Genomic DNA, 20,993 nt, shown 5'->3' with positions numbered 1-20,993 from the left:
CAGTTAACTTGGCGTTATTCCACTGAGATTATGTGGGCAGAGGATTTGGTCTGTTAACATGAAGTATCTGCTGTATTGCCATAGCGCAAGGCAGAGGCATGAAAAAGTTGCTAAATTAACTCTTTATTAAATGCCTTGCCATATTGGCCTGTTTAATCTGTTAAAAAGCAAGTTATATGACATTATTCGAGAAATTGTAAATTTTAGTCTAATTTTATTAGCACTTTCACACAGATTTTCAGTACATCACATTGAATTTTTAGATTCATTAGTTTTTTCTCCAGAACAACATACTTGATAAAGCTGATTTACTTGTAAAACTCAATATTTAAATAACTTTATATACTGTGTACATATCTATTTTTTACATCAAACAACCACTATATATATTTATATTCAGTTCTCATTGCCACATTTTAAGTGTGCAGAAAAATGGGAGTTGAGGAGCAACATGATTTAAAGACCTGACAGAAGAAAAAAGTTGTTTGTAATGTTTAAAGGAATCACCTCTCTTCAGAGAAGTTATGCCAAAAAGATTACTAATAAATGGAGGAGGGATCACTCAGTCGAATTTTCCACTAAGTACGTTGAAGAAATACTAAGATTGAGCTGCAGCTCAGGTATTAGATTTAATATTAAGAATGACTTCCTAACTTTGAGAACACTTACTCAATCGATCATGTTGCTAAGGGAGGTTGCACTGGTGGAATTATCACTGAGGATAATGTTGGAAGCAAAGTCTGAAAGAAACTTATCAGTGAGAAACCGCTTCCTACACAAATATTTCTGTCATTCATGCTGCATGTGAAGATTTCAGCACAGTAAGGAATGACAACACAATGGCAGCAAGGAACATTGTAATCCTGGTAAAAGTCGATCTACAGCTGAACCTCTCCAAGTATTTAGCTTACATTTTGTTCTTCATTTAAAGTGTATGAAATGGATGGTAAGATTTAAAAGTTCAGTTATGGAAAATCATTCTTTAACTCATTAAGCCTTTAATTTATCTGCAGGCTATCTGTAGGTCCATCTTCAGTTCATCTGAAAGCAGAATACCTTCTGAAGATGAATCCAGTGGATTCATCTACCCACAGAAAAGCCTATTTACTATGAAAGATAAAATTGGTCTGGAGTTATACAGACTTCATGAAAATTTTCTCCCTGAACTCCTCCATCACCTGAGGCACTAGAGTCTTTCAGAGATGGTCAGAGATTGCGGTGTATTCATGATTACTGCTGTACATAACCTTTGAAAATTTCCTTTAGAAGCAGCTGAGTTTTCAGTTGTTCATTAATCTCTTCAGATTTCCTTACAATGTAACAAACTTTCTGAAACTGTTTACTGACACCATGGTTTAGGTGGTTTAATAGTTTTTGAGCTATTGTTTCGTACTGGGAAAAGGTGCTTGTTCTTTAGTCTGGGGACAGTAACACAGGCTTTCTCTAGAATCTGTAGCTGTATATACTTACATGGTATAGTATGGTATGTAATGGTATAGTATAGTACGTAATAAATACGTTTGATATAGTCTAATAGCCTGATTGACGAGTCATAGAATCTATATTTGCGTTGCAAGAGGTGAACACACAAAAAATGGTGGCTAAGTCCTTCAGTAGTCACAGAAAACAGATAGGCATCTTCACCATGTTTCGTCGCATCTGGCTGTTACAGCTATGTTGGGTTGTTATAATACTACGATCTCCAGAAGGAGCTCAGCTGATTAGATTAGCTTAGTTTCTTATCTTTCACGTATCTGAAGCTAAAGGACACAAATGCTACCTGAACTTTAGGCCTTTTTGCTACAGCTTTAGAATTCTCTATCAGCCTGGCATTTCAGAAGTTATAAACAGTATTTATTTTCATATGAGCATAAGTTATTTCTTTCTCATTTCCATGTATTGAGGAAACCATTACCTAGCCTTAGATATATTCAAAAAACTGTTTTAGTTTGTATGTTTCTGTTTAGGTATCTCTTGGATTAACCATTAGCAGTCAGCCTGGTTTCCAACAATATGGACAATCTAATTTTTTCTTTGTATGGACTATGTATACACTGAATATATATGAGAAAACTAGGATTTGCATTTGTTAAGCCAGACTTGCTAGAATACATAAGAAATTGTGCATAAATAGAGAAGATTAAAAAAACCTTGCCCTGTTGACACAATTACATAGACTGTAACTTTGTTGGTGAGACGTACTATGGGAAGTAGGACATGAAAAGCCTGACTGATAAGTTTTTTTTTCACTTTAAATCTAAAAAGAAATTTTTCAAAGTCCTGTAATGAGTTTTAATGACCTTGATAATACTTTCACCTAAAAATACCTCTTCAAACTAGTCATTTTCAGAGTCTGTTGAGATCCACCACTGTAACAGTGTTAACTCTTACTTACAAGAATAAGGTTGTCCTTAAACAGTTCTACAGGCCCTTGGAGCATTGTTAAAACAAGCAAATGTTAAATGTTAATCTTTATTGGTCTGTGAACTTAATCATGCGTAACAATGAAGAGTTCATTTTTTAATTAAATTGCCCCCCATTCATTACTTATATTATCGCCAAAGGAATAACAGTGAAAAGGGTCAAAGTCTGCTGGACCTCTTGCTGTTCGTTTAAATTAACACATCTGCTGATCGTGGGTGTACATGTTGTACAAAACAGGCAGATTTTTACATGTTAGAAAAATGAGAGTTCTTTCTGAATGGCAGAATGAGATGAGGATTTCTGGGAAAATTGTTTGTCTTCAGCCTATGTTTGTGAGCAACATGCCCATTATTTTATAATATCTGGCATCTATGAGGATTCTGGAACAATAAAATGTCAGTTGCAAATTGCTTTTAAAAAATTATGCAAACAATTTTAATAATATCTGAAGAAAAATATAACTTCTTTTATTAGATTGTCTATGACAGAACCAAATAACTGTTTGAAAACAGGCTTGGAGAGGGAAATAGAATGGAGAACTTTACCTCATTATTCATATATCTGTTATATTAATAAAAATCACTATTTGAGAAGCTATGGGTTTTTCTTCATTCACATAGTATTTACTTATTCTAAGGGCTAATTGAATTGCATTTCAGATTTATCCAGTTGTGTAACGTCTTCCAAAAAAATATTTTTCTGTTTCATGTTGCCCATTTCCATTTTGAAAGGCTCTTTTCAGCAGCTTTTAAATTCCTAATATTTGCAGGCCACAGTTTTTAGGTTCTAGTGATTTTTTATATATTTTTTTAAACTTCACACAAAAATGGTTTAGGCTTCTTCGTAGAAGAAAAGCATACAACAAATCACTACCACTTTATGGTTTTGGCATCAAAAACAGATTATCACAAAACAGTTCTCTTATGTAAACATTTAAATGAGCAGAGGTTAAGAGTAGAGATTAAGGTTAAGAAAAATATTTGACTTGCAGATCTACTAAAGCTTTTATCACCGTGTTACACTATTTCACAGTGTGTTGACATTATCAACTAGCTCAAAAACTGCAGATAGTTAAGCATTTTGCTAAAATCACTGCAACTCCTGAGCCACCAGCCTAGACACAATGAATTCATGTAACTACAACTTCTGCATTTTTCAAGATATTTTAGAGCAAGGAATATGAAATGTCTGAAGATGCTGTTGTCTTAAGTCTTACTGACTCTAATTTGAATGCATGTATTAAAAACAAGTAGATACCTCTATTAATATAAATTTCCACACAACAATAGCTTTCTACTAATTATCTACAGCATTTAATACTTTGTGAACATTACAAACGTTTGGATTCCTTTTGGTTGCTGCTTCTCGTTGCTTCAAATTTAACTATGTAAAGTACCAGGCTGAGACGCCTGTCTGACATGAGTATGTGTAATGCAGTGCCATCCCACACAAGTCTTCCTGAAACCAACCTGGACCCCGCAGGCCTGCTTCACTGCAGATCAGACCAGGCTCGGCCAGGCACTCTGCAGGGGCCCGGGCTCACTGTGCGCACTGATTTGTGGGATACCCTGCAGGCCCACCCAAACTTGTTTTATTTGTTACCAAACCGAATTACCAGATTACCTTCATGCCCATGTTTACCTTTCCACTGGTAAAAGAGCCCTTATCAAGTGCTAGGGCAGAGTAGGTGAGTCCTGCTTGATCAAGTTCATTCTACTCCTATTAATTTTTCCAATATTAGAATAATTTTCCTCCTGGATAATTTAGAATTGCCTTCTCTGAGCATGTTCTGTCCTGTAACATGTCTCTCTACTTCCAGCGTTACTCTATCTAGCAAAAAATGTGTTTCCCCTTTACACTGTATGGCAATATTTAGATATCTATACTAGTTGCATGCGTATATCAATAATCAATATATAGTTAGAGTTGGCACTGCACAGTTCCTTTAAATTGACTGAAGTTATCTAACATTTTCACACATGGAAATCTCCAAAATAGCTGTTGCTTGCTATATATTCCTAAACCATCATCAAACTTCAGTAAAAGTTACCATCTTCCTTATATGTCATGGAAGGCAACTTTGTCCAGTGAAAGGTCATACTGGAATTTTTTGGTCACGCTGTTGTACATACATGCAGGTTGGTGGAAAACCAGACAAATTTCCTAACAACTTCCTTCCAGTTTATTCTATTTTTAGACTGATTTTTTTTTTTTTTTTGGCAGTCTTAATTACACTTATACCTTAAAGCAGTAAAGAAATAAAAATGAACTATAGAGCAGCTTCCCCTTATCACAGGGGACAAGTCAATAATCCTTTCTGTCCCAAATGAAAACAAAAAACGTAGTTTATAGAATTTGTCACTGACCTCATTTAAAAAGCCCTCCTGACAGGTACACAATACAGAGACTTCTGTTACTTGACCTGCTGGTTCATTTACACTCCTTTTCTTAAAAGTTGTAATCATACCAAATATTTACTTTTTTGTTTTACTTGCTAATTGACTGTCATTCCTGTGAATAGTGTATTTAGTATAAAGAGAATTACATACTCCGTTCCTTATTAGGATGCTTTCAAGCCACACCAAAAATATACTGATACTTGGATGCTGCTTTGTAGTCTTTCAGAAGTATAAGTTTGCAGTTTGATTGATTAGTTTTCACCACCAAAGAGAAGCAGCTGCAGCTCTGAATAAAATTGCGCTAATGAAGCTTTCAAAGTGGTGATCAAAAGCAGACTTTCAATTGTACGCTTTTCTGAATATAACTAATTGTGCTATTTCAGCAAAAAGTGCATATCAAAGCAGCTGAATCATACGTTTTGGTGGGAACTTTAGAACATATTTAACACATTATGATGGCTAAGCTCTGTCACATTTGGTCTGTCAGTGGCAGAGTATCAGAAAGTGATTAACTGTATCTTTAGCACCGAGTCATGTAGTCAGTCAAGAGGCTGATACGAAAGTCTGTATTTGGTCATAACTGTGTATTTACATGTCTGTGAAGACACATATGTCTAGATCATTATACGTTACCTGATGAAATGCTTTTGATAAAACGTACAACACCCATAACTTCAAAAGGAGTTGCAGTCTGTATCAGGGATTTGGGTATTACACCAAGGTCTGCCATAGCCTTTCTGGTGGATGGCCTGGAATAATTTGCTAGAACTGAATTTCTAATTTAGGCATCTAAAGATGAAGCCATGCATCTACAGGGATTTCCCTTTGTAGGTTCAGGCAAAGGCAAATTGTTCCCAGCCCGGTGAAACCTCCTCCTTAAATCTCCCTAATAGTTTGAGAAGGCAAATTTGCTGCCTAGAGTGAGTTCTGTGCAGCTATTTTCAGGCTGCTCTAGTACCCAAGCCGCCTGCTCTAAGCTCGATTCAGCAGTTGCTGTTGCGTACTTCAGTCCCTTCTGTGCTGTTGCAAGAACCCACAGACAACAGAGTTTTGTTTTGTCATGCTAAAATCTGTCAAGAAAATAAAAACAAAATGAAATCAAAACCATAAGCAGAATACAATCAATTGACTGTAAGATAAGAGTAGATCACATGGGGTTAACAGCTGAACTGAATTATTCATGATGACATTTTATATCATTTTAAACTTCTTTTAAATGTTAAACAATGCTGGTGCACATTTCAGGGCATGCAACAGAGGGCTTATTGCAGAACCATCTAGGCCTGACAAAATGCGTTTGTCTAGTCTGTCAGCCAGACGGTAATTTGTTTTGCAGTTGTGATCAGTCCATTTTACCCAAACTATCACTCCAGGTAAGCTGTGTTCCAGACTTGGTTATGGATTTCAGGTTCAGATCACTAGGGCATGTGTAGGGGCTTGATCACTCCACGTGCAGTACAGCGTGCTCTACAGAGTAACGTCATGGGACTACTCGGTATGATACTGAATACATAGCTCCTCTGGATGGCAAGGTTTTTTCTTATAACTCAGACCACTAGGTGCCTTTGTTTGTCTACTGTGTCTTTATTCGTGATGTTCAAACTTTAAAAATAATTAAATACCTACTGCGCACATACACACCTGCGTGTGTACTTTCTGGCCCCCTGTTTGCTCAACTTTGAAAGTATTAGGTTCCGTGAAGATGTCTTGGGATGCCTCAGATAAGATATCTTGCTCTAAATGTCTGTAAATGCTAACTCCTGAGAAAACAACATGTCAAATTATGTTTTCCATTGTTGTATCAATAGGGGATAACTGTGACAGTGTACAAAAATATTCTGACTTTTCTTAAGGTTTATCAGGCCAGCAATAGAAACTGTTATTGCAGCAAGACATTATATTTTGTATTTGCTATAATGTTGTGCATGGCCTCCACTGAAGAAACTAATTTTCTTTTTCATTCTGCCTTCTTTCTGTTTCTCTTTGCCACATCTTTCTAACCAACTTCGTTCCAATTCAGTGAAATTCCATGATTAAGACCCTTGTTGAACAAAAATAATCTTCTTTCTGAACTTGATATTATTTTATTCACAAAATAATAATATGAAGGCAGTGGAGAGGAAGGCATAGCATGTCAAACTATGATAAAACCTCAAATCTATTTAGAGTATTTTAATTTTTCCTCATCTATATTACATTCAAAAGTATCATCTTTTTTTTTCATTCCTTGCCAAACCAGAAATTACGCATAAAGTCTGTCTACCACTGGCAACTATTACAAATGCTTATCAAGACCTGCTTTCTATATTTTCCATGGCTATGTTAATATCTTTTTAGATGAAATATGTATTTTCAGAATAACCAGAATTTTCCTTTCCTCAATAAAAGTTAGGAGATACAACCTAAATGTTACCTTGGTGGCCGGATTTCTGAAACAAGTGACCAGTGTCCAAACACTCCAAAATTTGAGTAGGGAAGACAGGAGAAAAGATAAATATCAATAAGTAATAATTTAAAAATAATAATAAAGACTGTTCCATTTCAACTATAGTTTGTACAATTTCTATGTAAAAAATGTCTGGTTACAGCAACTCTGTCATTCTTTAATTTTTTAATCAAAACCAGATTATTTCCACAGTTTTTGAAAAATCATAAACATACCAATATAAACTAAAGAAGTGTTCACCTAAAAAGGAATTTACTTGATTAATATAACATGAAGTATATGCTTAATATGTCTGATTCCATTAATATAACTTGATTTATGCTAAGTAAGAGTAAAATCAGAAAAAATAGAGCTCAAACTGAGTCTGAATGTCAGAATTGAGCCCATAGTTACGTATCATGATTTAAAGTAGTTGCACATAAATATTTTCTCTTACTTTTCTTATTTTGCAGCTCTTAATTGAAATGCTGTGTTGCTTTTAAACAGAACCTCTCTTTACAGCCACAGTCATTCATTAGTGGTATTTCAGAGGTTTTGCTGTATTTGTCTTGTAATTCTTGCAAGGATTTTCTGGATTATCTCATTATTTCACCTGCTCTTTATGCCTCACTTCATTGTTGATATGATTTTTATTTTTTTAAGGCCATAGTAGGTGACCTGTTTTGAAATCTATTTAAGAAGGTACTCTGTGAAAATACAGGTCTGATAATAACAATATTCTCAATCAAAATGCCCACATACCAATTAGTTTGAGAAACTTTTGCAGGGATTTGTTAGCCCAGTGTGGAGGGAGGTGAAGAGTTTCCTTAGAGTTCCTGGTAGGCAAATAACTGTATTGGGTACTAGTCCCAGATATAATTTTTAGTTCATATTCTATACTGTTCCAGTCATTGTCTTTCCTGAGCGCAACATTTTTAGATTTACAAATAGTCCTTCGAAAAAAAATCTAAGACTCATGATGGTAATGTGGGAACACCTACTGCTGCTGTCTAAATTCAAAGAAAAAGATAAAGATTCCAGAGTTATTAGGTTATTTTTACAGATAGTCTTGGAGAGTTGTTTATTTAATTTAATTTCAATTTTTTAAACTGTGTTTTCAATTACTATTCATAGGTTTTTCAGATCATGGCTTAACCTGCTTAGAGTGAGCTGGGTCGTGTGAAAAATATGTGAAATTGAGACAGCATTTGAAAAAAACTGATAATAAGAAATACTGTTGGATGACCAAGCATGATGTTAATCTGAATTTATAAGCATTTCCTAGACATTAGAAGGTTAAAGAGTAAAACAGTTACCTCATTCACTGAGGTAACTCCTTCTACCTTCTCAAACCCTTCAATCAGAGGTTTTCCCAGAAAACCGTCTACAGAAAAAACCTTCAAAATCTTAGTACTGATTCAAGAAACCTTTTTGATTATATATTTTTGATAATGACAAGAAATAGAAATGGAAAGGTATTTATGTGATTGCTTTAGAAATCTCCTTATTTTTTTCCTGAGAGGAGGAATTTATCATTCTTTCCTCCTAAATATGCTTTTAAGGTTTTTTTTCCTTTTTTTCAAACTACACTCTTGTTAACCTGCTGTCCATTTTCTAAAGTAGTATTTTAAAAAATGGGCTGTTTAAGAATCTTGGTGAGAAGATGTGGAATTTCTTCTGTTGCTCGTAGAAAAAGATTATTAATACACAGATAAAGTCATTCTGGAATTCCAGTGAGAATTACATTTTACGTGCCATGAATACAGTAACATTTGTCTTGTTTCTTACAGCGGCATCCAAAAATGTAATTGCAAACTTTTTTATAGCCAGTAATTCACTTCAATAATGAAAAACTGATTTAAAACAAATGGTATATAACAATTCTGGAACATCCATTGGAATTCCTAGATAAGAAATAGAAAAATTACACTGTATGTCAGAAAGATAGTTCTTTTCGAGGTCTCTGAACAAAGGTCCTATTAAAATTTTTCCGTTCTCCCTGCCACTGAGCTCCAGCTGCCTCCTCTCTGCTCTCAGCCCAATCTTGAGATGTCTCCTTAATTAGTTATCCTACCTCAGAGAGTTAAGGAGAGATTGTTCAATACCACCCTCTTCTCACATTTGCAATATGTTCAGTTTTGCCTTTGGGGTCCATGTACTTCTGTATGTCTTCCTGGAAAGCTGAGACTCTTAAGTCAAATAGCTGGTACAACAAAATCCATATGGAAAGAAATTGTGGGGCAGAAAATGCTAAGTAGATAGCCCTGCCACGTAAAAACTCAAATCGTCGTGCATTTACCTGCTTGGGCTTGTTCTGTACTCAGAGTGAGAATGAAAGCTGGAGGGTGTGTTATGTACCAGCAGCAAAACACTTGATGCACTTCTGGGAGCTGTTTTTTTCTCCCAGAAGAGGCGATGTGTTATTAGTGATTCCAGGGTCCAGATGGTTTCTCATTGTTGTTTATAATTTCAGATTTCAGGCTTTGTAGTGATTTCTTTAATTTCTGTACCTTGTGACTGCAATAGAGAAAAGTACTCCATTGTCCTCCATATTCCTGGGCAGACAAAGCTGTAGGAATAATAATGATCAAACAGAGAAATCTCACCACATATGGTGTAGTACTAATTATAATCCCATTGTATAAATTCTTTCATTGCTTTTATCTTTAGACATTTTACATATTCATGGGTTTTTGCACATTTTTCAGTTTTAGGATTTTTCAAGTTTTCAGATAAATGGCTTTGTTAGTGTAAATCTTGAGTACTCTACATTAACCCCATGCCAAGACAGGCTAACACACAGGCCACTTGAAATAAAATAAGCTTATTAGAAACACTAACGCAGTTGAAGAAACTTTTCCCTGATATGATCTTTGTATGTAGGTTCTTTCTTTTTTAAAGGGATGTATATTTGTGTACATAAATACTGAAGTGAATATAAAAGCACAGTTGTAGCTACCCAAAAGCAGGTGGAGAAACCAGGATTTCCAGTAAAACCTTGGCTTAGGTTCTCTTGTCTCACTTATTCATTGTCTCTCTAGCTTAAAGAGACCCCTTCTGCCAGCCACTTCTTGAAAGCTGGCTTCAGTCACCCAGGTGTGCCTAATTTCAGGAGTCTCAGGTGCAGTGATACTCAGCCTGTAAACCAGGTTAGCATGGATACTCTACTGGGGAAAGCAGATGCAAAAGAAAATTCATTTTTGCTTCAAATAGAAGCCATAATTAGGTGCAGTGGCTGAGAGAATGCAATAGTTAAAGTCTTCCTGAGTTGAAGTCAGAAAGAAAGAGAGAGAGGGATATTTGGGCAGTTCTTTAGATTTTTCCTGAGAAATGAATGATTTGAAATGCATATTGCACTATTATTTTTGGGAGGTACTATTTTCTAATCCAGTCCCCTTTTCTTGATAGAGAGCATAGCCCAATAACTAAGCACAGGCTCTCCCTTCTCACTTCTGTATCAAAGGTCTGTGTCAAGAGGGCGTAACATCTCATGTGCAATCACCATATGCCACGGTTTAATCCTGATTCAATGTGACAGTAAGATCTTTTTCCTTCTGTCATTTTATTGTGTCCGCTGATGTCACTTTATATCCCCAATCCACCTTTCCTTTGCAGCAGCTTCATGAACTGCATAGGTATTTAGCACTGTACCCATATGACCTTGTAGCTGGAGGAAGGTAAATAGCCTTTTGTGGTACCAGTCTTTTTTGCCTGTTTCTATGACAGCAGAATGAATTCTGGAGACCATCAGCAGTGAATTCTGCAATTAGTGTTGTTATAGTTTTTTATATTCCTTTTCTGGTCAAGTCCACTAGCAGTTTCTTTGCGTTCATATTCAAGTAACATCTCTGGTATCTGGTTAGTGACAGATTTATGTGTCTTTCTGGCTTCGAAACTCATTCCCAGGCATTTGCTAGAAGAAGTGTTTTCCAACGAGTGCTTCATTCTAAAATGCTATGTCAGAAAATTGTCAGAATTTTTTTCTGACGTATGATCAGTAAGGTCAGCTGAAGTAAAAGCCGAATGCATGAGAGTGCTTGCTTATTTTTCTCTTTTTTTCCATTCTTCCCTCAAAATGTGCCTGATAAACTTCCATTTAAGATTCATGGTTGTGCTTTATTTTACATTATGGCCTAAATGAAGAGGGTAGACCATAATGCTCCACAGCATGGAGGGTAAAAGCACAGATTATTGAGGGCTTAAATGAATTTACATATTTTTTATATTAAATGCTTGGTTAGTAGGACACCAGCCTAGGAGTATGGAACATCAAGGTTTCCAGTATTGCTGAAGGCTTCCTGTGGCACCTTGAATACATTGATTTAAGTCTGTAAGTCCAAGTCTTTTACCTACAAAGTGAGAATTTTATAGCTCACAAGTGAGATATGGGAATAAGCACATTACACTGTGAAGGTCCCTGATCCTATGACAATATTAGTGACTGATTCTGTTTTAAATATAGACTAATCATTAATGTTATGACTCTGTTGGGCTAAAAGCACTGCAATGCTAACTCTGCACTGAAATCCAATATGGAGAAAAGACCGATGCTCTGCAGTGCGGTCATGCTGGGTAACAGCATGAAGGTTGTCGGCATACCAGAACTGTCATTTTTAAAAGGCTGGCATCCACCTCCCTTTCCACTCCTCTGATCGCTCCTTCTCTCCCATCAGCTGTGGCCTCCTTGCTGCCCGATCCCCGCCAAGGGAACCCCTTCTCACAGTGACCCTGGTCAGGGCAGCTGAGCATGGCCCCCTCAGCTGCCACTCCGTCTGGGTTGCCACTGTGTGGCCGCCAGCTCAGGGGCACAAGGCACCTCACTTTCCCAGCCCCTCGGGCTCTCCGGCATGCCCCAGTTCCTTACACTTTCACAGATGCCTCATGCAGCTCTGCCTCCACTCTTAAGTCTTTTTAATATCGGGGACATGACCAAAAATAGTATTCCCCATGTTCTGCACTTGGAGTTTGGACCAACAAAGTCTCTCCCATCTGCATAGAAACATCACCATGAAATAAGTTCTTGTGCTTTGTATGACTTGGGACTGGCAGGGGATTTTCTTTTCCTCCCTATTCACATGCCATTATTCTCATGTTATTATTTATCTAGGAAAGATCATTCTATTAAGTTGAAATTAATATAAAAATCTCTGCTAAAAAAATAAACAAAAACATCAATATACTTCAGATGAGTGGCCAGATGTTTCCAATCTACAGTGTAAATGCACATACCATTTTGAGATTTAATTTTGATTGAATAAGCGTTGAAGGTATTCCACACACAGGAGAGGACTGATCCCTCTGTAGTTCTTTCCCTGCATGGGATACTCCTGGATTCTCTGCTTTTATTTATTCTTTCTGTTTTTAGTCACTTAAACAAAAAAATGTGAATGGGACTCAGCGTAGCCTCTTGGGTGGAGTTATGCTTCTGTGTACACACCTGCTCAACAAAGACTAAACTTTGCGCCTAAACATTCTTTTTTATTTATTAAGAAAAGAAAGAGTAATGAATAATTTTCATGAAAAAGGTATCGTTGAAGGTGTGTTTGTTTTTTGTCCAAATAGTGACTGCTGTTTGTCCTTAAGAAGACTTTGATATCCTCTTATCTCTTCTAAACGGATCATGAGTAGAGAGGGAAACTTTTGGCAGGAGACAATGAGACCATCCTGCACCTTTGTCCCTACTCCTCTTCTCTCTTTCAACGACCTGCAGCATATCTGTATGAAATTACTGTCTTTTTCTCATTCCTTTTCCATTTCCTTTCAAATATCAACAGGGATGGGACTATGTCCTAGTGATTTCTTTTGCCTGTGGCAGTGAGAAATTGTAATAATCTAGCTGATTAGCATTTCAGATCTCCAAAGATGAGTAATAATGTAATAGGAATGTGTAATAAGTAATAATCTTTTCCTTCTTTGCCTTTATCTCATGGGTATTTTAGGATGCTGAGGGCATTGCTGATCAAAGCAAATTTGGGGAGGATCTGAAAGGAGTTTTGCTCTTGGAAAAGTAGTAATCAAATGCAAGCAATGTATGAGTGTGGGAAAGAAGTGGAAGAGTGCATCATCCATCCGGATTGCTAGAGGAGTGAAGTGAAATCCTTTAACCAAACAGACATTTCTTTTCGTGTGCCCTGAGAATAACAATATACGGTGAGGAGATTTGCTTGATCTCATCATGGATGTCTAACATTTTGTTACTCATGGGAGGATTATAGACTAGTGAGACCAGTTTTATTTCCATAATTTCCATTGAAAAGCGTTGAGGAAAATCTAAGGACTAAATATAATGCCAAAGTTAGTTCACCACAGCTCTCTACATACCTCAATAACAAAAGAGTATAGAAAAAGGTTATGAGAGGAATTCAGAGCACTGAAATGGCTTCTTGAGCTTAATAGTCTGAGGGGAAGATCTTGCTGTCTTGAATATGGTTCTTTCCATGCTTTAGTATTGGTACTATGGCTACTATTTCATTCATATTAAATACATTTTCCTCTGCAGTTTTTTTAATTGTACTCATTTGTAGATCTGAATATAGCACTATTTTTAACTATCTTGAATTTTGGTTACTCTGACCATAAAAAGAAAATTATTGTGGCACAGATGGACTATGTTTTCCTATGAAAACAATAGATTTTGAATTTCAAATATTTACTTATTCTTTTCATTTTTCCAATTATAATCGTTAAAATCAGAGCTGTGATTTGCTCTATAGAAAGATACTGTACTGTTTACACATAGGTTTAATTAGGATACCAGTGTTTTTAAAGGAACTTCAATGAAATTTATACAGCTGAAATTATAAGTGTGTGTCTAACCTTAGAAATCTCTATAGTTACTGTACATAGTGAAAATTATACGTGTATATCAAAAGTGTTGTATGATATGAGATTTGCTTTATAAAAAAAGAGAAGTAAATTTTAATGAAGGCAAAACAAAAAATATATTGAATTTACACTGTACAGACAACTGGCTTGTTTTTGGTGAACTAATCAAGCTACTGTAGCAGTTATGAAAGTCTGGTATGATATTTTCATGGTTTATTGTAAATATTGTAGTAGTGAAATAACTTGAGCAAACCGCATGAATTCTATTAGTAGCCTTCTACTGCAGAAACTGTTGACTGTGTCCCTCCAAATAATTTGAAGTGTCTTTAACTGCTACTGGGCCAGGACCATTTAAGTTTGATGCTCCTGAAGCAATAGAGATGTGAAGTATGGATGAGCTATACTCATAGATGATACTATAAAGAACCTTGGGGATGGAGGGAGGGGAGCATTGAAAACCTTTTAAAGTTAATTTCTGAAAGCTCCAAGTTGTAAACACAACATTGCAGATTTTCTTCTGTTTTGTGTTTTATTGCTACTTCATACAAGAGCAAAAGCAGATAGTTCGCAATTATCTTTTAACAGCTTACACAATTGCTTTTTGATATTTTTATCTATGGAACACATACGCAAATAGCGTTCTAATTTGAATATTAGCATTTTTCTAATTAACTTATTCCTATAAAGCATCAAGCTAGTGGGTTGAGGGTAAGAGTTTCTCTTCTGAAGACAGTTTTCTAATTTTGAACTTGTTAACTTGATAAACATGTTCATTGTTACCATGGTTATATATGGGTATTTAACTAACTTTTCATCAAGATCCATCAAATCTAAGTGTTTGAAGGCATTGTGGGTTTGCATTGAGGAAACAGCAAAGTTGTTATCTTGTAGAACAATTTAATGGTTATTATTTACCAGAGAAATGTATAATTAATCAAGACAAATTAGACTGTAACTTGAAAAATTACAGTTCATGTCAAAAAACATGAGATTTATGTCTTGGAAAAATTCCACTTATTCATAGTGCAAAAATCCTTCAGTGACATTTCTGTTCTCTTTAATTATCAAGAAATCTTAGTTTGGAACAATTTACGTACTTTTCTTAAGTCCTGCTTTGCTTTTGTATGTCTCTAGACAAATGATTCTTTAAGAGAGAGTCATCCTCTAAGTGCGTTGAAAAAGATTCATTTTAAAATTTGTGGACAACAGATGTTCAATTAGTATAAAATTCAAAGTGGAGAAATTAAATCCTTCTACGTGACTACTTGCTGTTTTTCCTGTATTAAGTCCTGTCTTTCATTTATGGCTTCCTTTTATAATTTTAACACAGATACACACAATATTTCCATTTCTTTTTCTACAACTTTTGTATTATGTTCACACAGTTTTCTTTTCAAAGATGAAAGCATGTAACTGGCAAGTAGCTCCTGTTGCTGCTTGATGCATCCAGCTTAGATAGAGGCTAGCACCTTTAAATCACATGTCCTGAGATCACAGTCCCAACGGAGAGAAAAAGACATGTTCCACATGCTACTGAGAGGCAGTTTTGTTTTCATGTAACTGCAGTCTTGCATCTCTCCTGAGAGAAGATACTGTAAAATACACAGTTTTGAAACATGCATAAAGTTAGTGACTTAGGTTTCTGTCCATGAGAATCCAGACACTGAGAATTCTCAAGAGAATTCTTACGCCCAGGCCATGTTTTATTTGAACTGCATTACTTCAGCTGCAAAATGATGTGGATTTGGCGGAGAAAAAAAAGTACATATATGTACAGTTAATGCCAAGAGATGACTCCAAAATCCAGATATTGAATTGGAGAAGTCAATCTAAATATAAGTAAGGTATGAGATTGTTTAATTGCAGGTATTTATCAAACTAAAAGAGAAAAAAATAACCCAAGCAAATAAAACCTGCCTTAAAAGGCAGTTATTTAGACAGAGAATGAATTGTTCACGATTTTGATTATACCACTTATCTTATATTTTTTTCCTTGTTTTCAATTTATTTTGTAATTTGTATTTTGTTGCCAAATTATTTTGTAATACAACTTCCCCAAATGCGTAACTGCAAAGGCAAAAGCATGAAAAACAAGGTTTAAACCACTCTATAACATTCCTTCCTCTACCTGAGTTAGCAGGAGAGATGGAGCGGCTCAGTACTGCAGCACAGCCTGACCTCGTCACCTTGCCAAGGTGGAAATCATGTCTCACGGGACATGCTCAGAGGTGGTACGCACTCTGGAGGGCACATGCCCAGGCTTGGGGCTGGTGCTTAAAATCATGGGATGCTGCCAGCGATGCTGTGGTGGCTGCCCTGGCCGGGTGGTTTGAAGCTTCTTGCTCAGGTAGTTGCAACTGTTTGTAGCGATCTGAACAGCTCAAGCAAATCTCAATCAAAGTCTGTGGGTCAACTGAAGAGCCTATGTTTTAGATAGGTTTTAGGGTCTGTTTATCAGGTTCATTCCTGATGTGTGACCTCCAGGCTTGCGAATATTTTTGAAAGCCAGTCAGGAATATTTTGAAGTAAAAAATATATTTAAATGGTTCTAGATGTAAATATTATCGCTTACATTGTTCTCTCTTATGCTCATGTTTATCCCAATTTTTCTTCTGGTTGGGCTTTGAATCTTTATGTAGCTCATAATATTCCTCTTATTTTGTTTTGTTACAACTATCACCACTTTTGACTCTACTGCTTTTTGAACAGTAGAGTTGAGTAGAGTCTTCTTCTTCATAGCCCTTGGTTTATTCCCCTCCCTTCTTTACTTTCTCACTGTTAACATCAACCTTTCCTAGGGGTACCTCCACTAGTCCTTGTCTTCTTAGCCCTCTTTTTATTAGTTGTCATCCCAGAAATCATTCTACCCCTCTCATATTTAATATTCCCTTTGTCTTTGCATTTCAGAACAATTGTCCAGTGTTAGACTTTGCTTTTTATGTGAAATTTTTGTTTGTCATAGCTATGTTCATACAAGTGCCATAGAATGGTCTGGTATCATGTACAGGTTTTATAACTGGTTGCATCTGATGGTATCTCTGTCATTCTAATCCCAAGCCTCAAGGTGTGTGTATGTTAAAGACAACTTTTAAGGAGATATTTTTTAAAAATGCACTACGTTGTTATCCTTATACCTACAGGGTGTATCTTTAGTCTCTTTTAGTAAGAAGTTAATTCAACATCAGTAAGGCTAGACTACCATTTTAGTTATGAAAATGAAATAAAAAGACTGCACCCAAAGATGATGTACAAAATCTGTTTTTTTTTTATTTTTGTAACAATGTAATTATTTACATCAAGGAGTTCTCATGTTGCTTGTTTCTTTTAGAAATGATGATATATCCCCTATCAAAATGCTACCAAATGGTATAAAAATGTTATTTGATGATATCAAATTACTGTCCACTTCAACCTGTCTCTAAGTGTGAATGAAATACTCTGCATCTTGATCTTCCAGTTATTTCTGTAGAAAATACACAGTTTGAGCTCTGGACAAAATAATTTTGTTCAATCTTAGCTAGTGTTCTTGTAATTATCCTTCAGCCTGAAAAGAATGAAGGGCTGTTTTCAGGTTTTTAGTTTTATTAGTTTCACATGACTGGGTCCTTCAACTATTCTTTACCTCTTTAGGTTGTTTTATTGTCTTTTTCTTGCAGGACTGTGTATTGCCAAGCTTTTTGACATTCTTGTAAGCAGTCAATGTATCAGTGTGCAAATACAATATGTACTTTCTCTAGATTCTAGAATCTTAGATTTCTAGAATCTTAGATTTTTCATGCAGGATGTCTTATAAACAGAAAGTGTGCCATTAAGATATGGCAATGCTTTGTAATACTGGGTACTGGTAGTAATGAATGTAGGCTGAGACAAGATTCCTGTATTTCAGTGTAAACATTTTTTGTGCAAAATCTGTTTTTCCATTTAATGAAGTTGCCTCATAGAAAATCCCTCTGTTGCATATGAGATAGGAGAAGGAACAATATAGTCTGGTAAATACTCAATTCTGGTAAACACTTAGTGAAACATGCTGAATACTATAGGATGGAAACATCCAAGCGGTGATGTTTTCTTGTTGCCAGGTATTTTCATGCTACTTTAGTGCATTGCAGTGGAAGACAATACAGCAGAAGAATATTTGATTGTACAGATAAAAACTGAAATACATGCATGTAAGTCAGATCTGCATCCTTTTACCCATTGTACAACAGCATTGCAACAATGTCACAGGTACAGGGAGTGTGTGCATGTGCACGTGTGCACATGTGTGTGTGCATAATGGTAAAATCTTTATTAAAAGGGCTGTGTAATCTATCTGATCAGACTGTGGCTTTTCATTTTAGAAAATTATTGTATGCAATTGCTTCCAAGCCCCCTTGTCATGAATAGTAATGAAACAAATAAACAATTGCAGCCTGAACATGTAATGGAATGTAAGTTTTTGGCAGTAAAGACTGTATTAGCATTAAAGTCTCATTTGACTGAATACAAAAATCAACTATCTTGTGCATTGATTTGGCTTTTTCTTTTCTCTTGATTTTGCGTGGCTTTCTCGTTTTGTCTCTTCGATTATCTTTATTTTGACCAGGTCCAGATAAAGGACTCCATGATTAAAGGAGACAATCTTGATTTGGTGTAATTGATTTGGACAGAATTTTCATAAAAAAATAAGTGATTTCTGTTCCGTCCAATTTAGCTTTTTCTGGTCTGCATCAAGACATTTGTTCACACACAAATTAAAAAGTTGAAAGAACCTAATAACTGAAGACATGTAATGTGCCAGCTTCATTCATCAGCTTTCGGGTTAGATCAGCTTGCCAATCGTTGCATTCAACTCTTCTAAGTTTGGTTTGGATATTTAAATGGACTACAGTAGTTTTGTGAAGTAAAGCAGATGTGTTATTATAACCTAACTCTAGCAAAGTATGAATTGTCTTTTCTTTTAGCCATGATTGTCTCTAAATGCTTATGTCTGTTTGTTGTCTTTTTCTTTAAGCCTTTATTTGAGAACTTATTTCCTTGCCACAGAGAAAATGAGTGGCAAATGTTTTTTCCCAGTTGCTGTAGGGATTGACTTACTATGAATTCTATCAGAAGAGGGACATTTCTAAGTTTATCATAAAAACTAGACATCTAGCTTCTAGTGCACAGAAATCCCAACCTCTGGAAGATGACAAGTACTGGAGGGGCTCAGCCATTAATCTAACAAAAGGGAACTTCCCCATTTAATTACATAGCTACCAAGATTTCACTGTTTATCTCTGGCTGTAAGCATGCAATCATTTGTAGGTGTCTTTTTCAGGGCTTCCTGGAAATGTGTAGAGTTGCCTTGTCAAAGAGTGGCAGTATCAGTGCCTGGGTCAGAGTTCCCATCAGTTCACCCAAGCAAATGTGAATCAATGTTCTTATGTGCTGCAACTGGCTGTAGTCTGCATCCACAGCTCAAACTGCAAGATACATTTCCTTTTTAGCCTGCTTTAGCCATCACTTCGTTACTATCTGTCAAGGTCTTTGTATTATAAATGCCATATTGTTCTTAATATAGAATGAATTTCCTTAAAGGATTTGGTGCTTTTTTAAAACACCAATGTGAAGCCTTAATTTCAATTTTCACACTTCGGTTCATTAGGAGATGAATCTCCCAGTGTGTCTGTTTCAATGATACCATTTTCAAGTGATTATAGAAGACAGGTGAGAATGGTGAAGTGCTAGTATGGAAAATCTTAAACCTTGAAGCTGATGATAAGCAGAATAAAATAACTGGCATCTTTCATCATTTGTGTATTGCAGTACTCTATTATTCTTGTACATGGCATTTTATTTCCCATTCAGAAAGAAATTCATTGTATTAGTAAGTAATAAAGTGACTTTCTACGTTTAGACAGAAGATATGAATTCATCAGTACTGACAGCTAGAAATAGATCTTTAAAATAAAGTGATTAGGAAATTCTGAACATACATTTAAGTAATTTTAAAATAATTGACTAATGTCATAACGGCTCACAAAAAACTATTTATTGACTTGACTGTATTGTCTTCTGAGGGAAGGATTTGCATTTGCCTGCATTTTATATGGCTGTCCCGATCCAATATCGGGGGGTTTCGTTATGATCCCAAGGACGAGATTGAGACGCTAAAACCAGTCAAATATCGTACAACCTTTTAACTTTATTTTCCATGGAGTGGGGAGAAAAGGTGGGGAAAGGCGAAGGGGAGGAGAGAGAGAAAAAGAGAGAGAGAGAGAGAGAGAGGGATATCACCACCCATGGATCCAGCGGCGTCCTGTTGGTCCTCTTCACCCTGGGTGTAAATTTTAGTGAAGAGCGTGCAGTAAGTACAACTCGAGCAGGGTCCGACCCTAGGTTCCCGCTGAAAAGTTCAGAGCCAAATCAAGGCAAATTAAATAAATAAATTGTAATGACACGCGTGCAGTAGTTACAGCTCGAGTTGGGTGCCTCCGAAGAGGGACCCCGAACAAAGAAATCCCTGGGCAATTATACTTTCCAATCTAAGCTCTCCACCCTTCACACGGTAGTTTGGACCAATAGTAATATTTAGGTCTGGGGTCTCCTGCTCCTTATTGGGTCCCTAGGTAGGTTGTTTACTGTTGTGGTTTTTGCTGACAGATGTGTTTTCATTCTTCGGGTCTTGCCCTTATCTCTCAAGGCCCTGACAATTTATTACTTCCCCAGCAGTGACAGTAGGTGTTATTTCCCAAGGTCCAGACAAAGGGAATATGATCTGGACCCCGAGATAGCCCCGACCCCCCAATCAGCATTGTTTCCACAGTGAGAGGAGGCCCTGCTCCCCAGGGTCCCGGTGCTCAAGCAGGCCTCACTTCAGTGCCTTGACATCCTTCCTCCCGGAGCGTGAAGCACGGGAATGCAAACTGCTGGTAACCCCCTTGTCTTTCCTGCCTGCA

General features: G+C 36.3%; 1 protein-coding gene across 1 annotated transcript in view; it reads left to right on the top strand.

The window, feature by feature from the left end:
- Nucleotides 1-20,993, top strand: part of IL1RAPL1 (interleukin 1 receptor accessory protein like 1) — a 766,492-nt gene that overhangs the window by 523,626 nt on the left and 221,873 nt on the right. The gene's annotated exons all lie outside the window — the stretch shown is intronic.

This window comes from Dromaius novaehollandiae, chromosome 1 (genome assembly GCF_036370855.1).
Source record: "Dromaius novaehollandiae isolate bDroNov1 chromosome 1, bDroNov1.hap1, whole genome shotgun sequence".
In the NCBI taxonomy this organism is placed as follows: domain Eukaryota; kingdom Metazoa; phylum Chordata; class Aves; order Casuariiformes; family Dromaiidae; genus Dromaius; species Dromaius novaehollandiae.
The sequence above is the reverse complement of the archived record's forward strand: the minus strand, read 5'-3'. Positions and strand labels throughout refer to the sequence as shown.